This window comes from Chaetura pelagica, unplaced genomic scaffold, assembly GCF_000747805.2.
Source record: "Chaetura pelagica isolate M959 unplaced genomic scaffold, ChaPel_1.0 scaffold346, whole genome shotgun sequence".
NCBI lineage: Eukaryota > Metazoa > Chordata > Aves > Apodiformes > Apodidae > Chaetura > Chaetura pelagica.
In genome coordinates, this window is record NW_009953797.1 from 2,243,518 (window position 1) to 2,250,034 (window position 6,517).

Consider the following 6,517-nt stretch of genomic DNA (forward strand, 5'->3'; position numbering starts at 1 on the left):
CTTTTGGGCAGCAATGAAAGAAGATGACATCAATTCCATGGTGATTTTCCTGCTCTACAAAGATATAAACAGAAGCAGACAGACAAGAATCATGCCTAGATTGCAGGGGAGGGAAAAGTGTAAAATGTGTTAGGAAAACAAGGTATGGAAGATCCAGTCAATACAACTTCTACAAACACATCTTTTACTTCAGGGCAGTTCTAGTGTCATGGGACTTACTTCTCTAACAGCCTCCACTCTGGCTGAGTTACAGACATTGAACTCCATGTACAATTAAATACCACATAAGTAGGGCCTCTCTATCATTACTGGAACGTAAGTTTTACAGACATCAGCCTCTGTCCCTGCCAGCAGCACTTCACCTGTAGCCCACATAGGTTCCTAGCATTGAATTCAGCATCTGACATTACTCCTAATTAAACAGCTGAATTACAACATACTTGTTTTACAATATGGATTTAGTTGTACTAACAAGACAAATTTCAACTGCAGATACAGAGGAACCTTTTCAGGCAGATGGGTGAAAGAGTTGCCCAGAGAGGCTGTGCAGTTTCCATTCCCTCAGGATTTCAAGACCTAACTGAATAAGGCCCTGAGCAATCTAGTCTGAACTTAGAGCTGACCCTGCTTTGAACAGGAGGTTGGATGAGACCTCCTGAGGTCCTTTCTCACCAGAACTATTTTATGATTCCTGATAAACTACATATCCAAGTGTCAAGTGATCCCTATGCTCTTCAAAAATGGCATCATACTTATATACACACTAGTACCTACACATTGAAGTGTATTAACTTCAGCTATCTAATATTAGCTGCTTAAATTAAAGCTCACAGAAGATCTCATTCTCTGTAACACCAACTCTGTAGGTTAGGATGACTGGAGTGCATGAATAGCAAGTCTCAGCATTCACTTGGTTACTCAGATCAATAGAAACAGACATTGTTTTTGCAGTATTCCAAGGGAGAGGAGATAAAAGAATTAGTAGCAATTTGGAGATACATGGATTGCCTTTGTTCTGCCACTAGTTAATAGCAAACCCTAGTGTTTGGGGGTTTTTTAAGGGTCTGGGAAACAAATCTTGGTAAAAAGCAGTTAATTTAATAGATATCAGAATGACCGTAATCAGGGTTAACCATGCTGAGATATGAACATATAAAATTAGATAAAAGCAGAGGCACAATAGAGATAGAAAAGCAAGCTGTTGCAATGGAGCCTGTCAAAATCCAGTTAATGAGCTTTGTCATACCCTTGTCTCAAAGACCACTCAGCAACCTCAACCAAGTACATTCACACTATATTAAACCTATGTACAGATTTCTCATCTCTCACACTAAACTCAGGAATCTAGTCTGCATTTTTCTCTACAGAACAAGGAATTAATGTTAAATAACTGCTAATAACTGATTCATCTGAAGTGCCCTCAGATTTGTAACTTGGACATAAAAGAACAGAACTTCAAAATTCAACTTCATTAAATGCCTCTGGTTAAGCAGGTTTGAAGTGTTAACTCCCATCTGTTTCAGGCGATACTTGTATGTTTCCTTGATTCCAGATAAAGTTTGATCTGTTTACAACTGGAAAGTCTTTCCCCCTAAGCAGCAACTCTACTTAGTTGGGGGCCACACCTGTACTGCAGGCAGGATGCTTCTCATCCAAGTCTGCACGCTTGTACTAGCGCTTCATCAGGAAAAGGACTGTAAAAGCCAGACCTGTCATAGTGTCCCTTCTGCTGGCATCCAGTGTGGGCAGATGAGAGCAAACTGGTGTGACTCCAGCGTAGCTACTCTCATATTCCCCTGCAGGAGACACACAAGAAGGTGAGAGGCAAGCACAGATCTCCTTCTCTGCTCATGTGTCATTGTACTCAAACATGCTACAGTCAATGTTACCATTCCGCTTGTTGATAAATTATGAGCCAGGAGACTTCAGCACACTCCTTCCTAGAGATTAAGTTATCAGATCTTTTCAGTGACAAAACAGAAAGCCAGTCTTCCAGAAAACAGATACATTTCACAAGATGTTAAAGAGGCCAGCATTGTATTACAGATCACAGCTACCTGCTTGCTTGAATACTTGGTTATATGTTTATGCTGACTAATAAAGAACTACTATTTTACAAAAGTATTACACTACAAACTTACTCAACCTGAGGCTGTTCATTCAGTTGGATTTTCAAGTCCTGTTCTTCTATAACCAAATTAAGATTATTCTGAGACCAGGTAGGTTTAACACATTACTGTAACAACGGCTGCACCAGACCAGACTGCAGATAACATCTAACTCACTATTCTGCCTCCTGTCTAGGAACTAGCTCAAAAACATGGCAAACATGTTGTGGTTTACAACAGCTGCATGAGTCCTCCAACAGATTGTGCAGCCTGCCACCCCTACCTGAGCACCCTGCGCTCAGGGCTGGCTCAGATACAGTGCAGCTGGCAACACTGAGTAAGGCTCATATCCAAGAGCTCTAAGAAACCTCATCAGGGCTTCTCCAACTTCACTCCAAGCTGCATTTAAGTTCAGACACTCATACTGATCTGGTGAGCAGGTCTGAAGTATAACTTCTAACCCTGAGCTAAGTTGTAGACAAGCCTCCCTGTGTGTGATGTGCCTTGCTGATCCCAACCCTGACTCAGCTTCCTCCAACCCTGGACATGCCTCATCACTATAGACTTATCTAGTGATGACCGTGGCTGCCTCTGGTCCTTCCCTGCTCCTGCTGCACAAGTCTTCTGGGATTGTTGAGACCACTTCCTCCACCTACCTTGCTGTCATCCTCAGCTCCTGACTTGCCTACTTTGCAGAGCAGCCAACTCTTGCTGCCCCTTGATGACAATCTCTTTTGATGATATTGTTTTCCTGAAAATAGGAAGCTCAATTCTAACCTAATATGGAAACCAATTTTGTAATAACTGAGGTGAACTGTAAAAGCCCTTGATGAATGCAAGTCTCCCTCCCAAGTTCTGCCCCAAGCTCCATTAAGAGCATAAACTGCAAGCTCTCACATATTTTAAGTACAGAACAATTAAGGACACCTGGCCCATAAAAGCAAAACTTCAGAAAAAAACAAGAGCTTCTCTGCAGCTTTCTTTACACATCTACTTGTTGGAAAACCTACCGCGTGGCTCTTGCACCTTATACTAGAAGGCAGGTTCAGTAATCAGTAAGAAACAGAATTAGCAGTGAAGGCAATGATATTCATGCAGTGCAATTTACCACAAGGCATCTGCCTGTACATGAATGAGTATTTTCCTTAATTGTCTGTAATAGGAAATCCCAAGATTCTCAGCTGGCCCTGTCAGTTACTGTTAACTACAGACTTGGAAAATGGTATAAAAATAGAAAGGAAATTGAATCCTGCAGAGGCAGCAGTAGCACTTTACAAGGAATGTAAATAGAGCTTCATAGGGAACTGCTGTATTGGCATCATCAGTCTCACTCCACAGCAGAGTTTGCCAACACACCTCACCACACAATTCGATACAACATGATGTTCAGATAACTTGCAGCTCTCACACAGAGGAAAAGGAATGCCAGAGAGGAAACCTGGTAAAAGCAGCACATCCAGAGCAACACATGATGATGGTCTACCTACACTTTTTAACATGCAACAGTCTATCTTTTCAAAACTCTGAACATTTGATCATAAAGGTGATGTAGTCCTGCAAAGAACTGTGTAAGCCATACTCTCAATTTTTACCTACTTCAGGAAATTCTGCAGGTGCTATTCTCTAGCAGAAAGGCATTTAACTTTTTCTTCCATACATCAGACCTGGCTGTCTTAATAGCTAGTCACTTGCTACAAAATTAGTAATTTGAATCTAGCAAGCAGGGATTCTGGAGACTTGTGCTGAAATAGGTCAGCCACTCAGAGGCATCACATGGTTTCACTTGAGGCTTCAGACTACAGCTGGCACAGATATTCCTCAGACAGCATGACAAAGCACATCTGCAGTTGCACAGGTTAAGAGCACCAAGCAAGTATCAAATACAACTACAGACATGGACTGCAGGCTCCTAGAGCAGCCAAGCCTGTTTATCTTCACCTCATAGCAGTTATAGAAGACTCTACCCTTGCTTTTTGGCTGAATCAGTAGAAACAGTTTAAGTTTTTCTAAGGCACTAAAATGTATTTATTTTAAAAGGAAGCACACACAACCAAGTGAAAAACTAACCTAGCCCAAGAGATTTGCAAGCTCCTTACAGGCAAACTCCCAGCAGCAAACAACTTCCAGTGCACACCACCACATTACTTGGCTTCAAACAAGCCTATTATTCAGAACAAGCTTATACCTTCCCACCAACCATCCTCAGAGAAGGCATTCATCACCAGATGACTGCACGAGGAGTTCTTCAGGAAGTTGAGCCATGAGTGAGAGATTAAATAAGCTGGTTTCAGAGACTGGCTCCACAAGGAGAGGCAGAACCACTTCCAGAACACCTGCCACAATGGCTGCTCTGAGATGACATTTGTGGCCACAGGAACTAATCCGTCTCTCCATTTTTTTTCCAGCCAGTTGGCAGGGGGAGTAGCAACAGACACCAACCCAGGAATATGTCGATGCTGAAAGAGAAGGAGGCAAGGTTTACTTGAAGGCACATATGGTTCTCAGTGGTGTCTGTGTAATCTGGAAAGGCTGGATAGTCTGACAGAGACTGGATGGTATGGGCTGCCTGGAGTTTGATGGAGAGAACACAGCAGGAGGATGCACTCGCACAACAAGCCTTTGAAGAAGTTCAGCAAAGAACTCCAAATTTGAGGAAAGGGACAGCTCTCACTGGGAGGAAATGGAGATGAGGGTTTCACAGCTACTGCCAATAACTGGCAAGAAGACAGCAAGACTCTAGCCCTGGCTCTAACCTAGGAAGTGGTGATGATCTCAAAACTCATTAACCAAGAGTACCACAGGTCTGCATACACGCATTGCTTCTACACAGCAAAAGACTGAATAAGAGATCAGAAACTGATATCTGTACACTACGGTCTGTTTCCTGACCTGCAACAGGCAAAATCACCAGCAGCTCCCATGGTTTGCACTATGCTACATTACCTGCATTTCCCATTTTAAGCAAGTAGACAGTGGCAATTTGAAAATTCTGTTTTTCTATGCAAAATTATTTTTGTTGTTTTGGTTTTTTTAAATAAAAAACCCTCTACAACTAATGCAAGGAAGGTTGTAGGGAGGTGGGTGTCAGCCTCTTCTCCCAAGTAAATAACAATTAGACCAAAGGAAATAGCCTCAAGTTGTGGCAGGGGAGGTTTAGATTGGACATAAGGAAGAATTTCTATGAAAGAAAGAATGGTCAGACACTGAAACAGCCTGCCCAGGGAGGTGGTTGAGTCACCCTCCTTGAAGGCATTCAGGAAACGTAGATGTGGCACTTCAGGGCATGCTCTAGTGGCTGAGGTTGTGGGATTTTTTTGTGTGCATTTTTGGTGGGGCGTGGTGTTTCTTGTCAATGGTTGGACTCTGATCTCAGTGATCCTTTCCAATCATGACAATTCTGTGATTCTGTAACTGCTACTTACTCAAACATTACTTCATACTTGAAAAAACAACAGCTATCACTTGTAATAATACATTTCTATGTTAATCAAAACCTTTTTTTCACCTCCAAAAGACTTCACAAACATTTGATTTCTCTTTGAGGAGAGGAATTAACTAAAGTAATTCTATTTCAAAAGAAAGCACAATCAATCCTTTGCTACAGAATTGCATTTACAGTAATCTCCTTGTAAACAGTTCATTGTGCCATGATGACTGAGTATCTATATCCACTGGTTGTTGCCAAACTTTTCAGTTACATGATTTGTTGCTTGAAAAAGGTCTGTGTAGGTCCTGAAATAAAACCGTAACAGCTTCCAATATCCATGGGAATTACTTCTATTCAGTAGGTTTGAATGGCTCTGTTTGTTAAACAAGTGTACATGTTACTCTGTAAATTGCCTTGATATGTCAGAATATTACCACTTCCATTGTTGGAAGTATCTGCCCTTATGTAAAAGTGATGTATATTTAATTGGTAGCTCACAATACACCAGTAATTAGCACACATATACGATACACAAGAATCTAGAGGTTTTTCTACACACACACAAGAGAAATGTTCTTAATTCAGATTAAAACATCTATGAAGAAAAATAACATGCTGTTAGCTTAGGTTCTCCTACACACTTCCAAGAAAAGCTACTAGCCAAAGTTAATACCCAACCTGTCATTTCTTACCAGGTATTTTTTTTTTTATACACATCATCCTTCCTTGGAAAAAAATCAACATGGCAAACTGTAACCTAAAGTTCTACAAGATAATCAAGTTGTACTTCTATGTATAATCTTTTCCTCTGTCAGTGCAGGGCTATTCCTTCTGATACTGTATGACAGAGCTACATATATTAATTTTGTGCAATGGAGCCTGCAAGGACTGAAAATGGGCTCATTACAGCACCTCCTGCCTCAAGTAGTATTTTCCACATAAAGCTCCACAAGGCTTTAACGTATTCATGCACCATTCAGGT

General features: G+C 41.3%; 1 pseudogene; it reads left to right on the plus strand.

Annotated features, from left to right (window-relative positions):
• The first annotated feature begins 1,134 nt into the window (after positions 1-1,134).
• On the plus strand, positions 1,135-4,894 carry LOC104391802 (annotated as a pseudogene).
• The last annotated feature ends 1,623 nt before the right edge of the window (positions 4,895-6,517 follow it).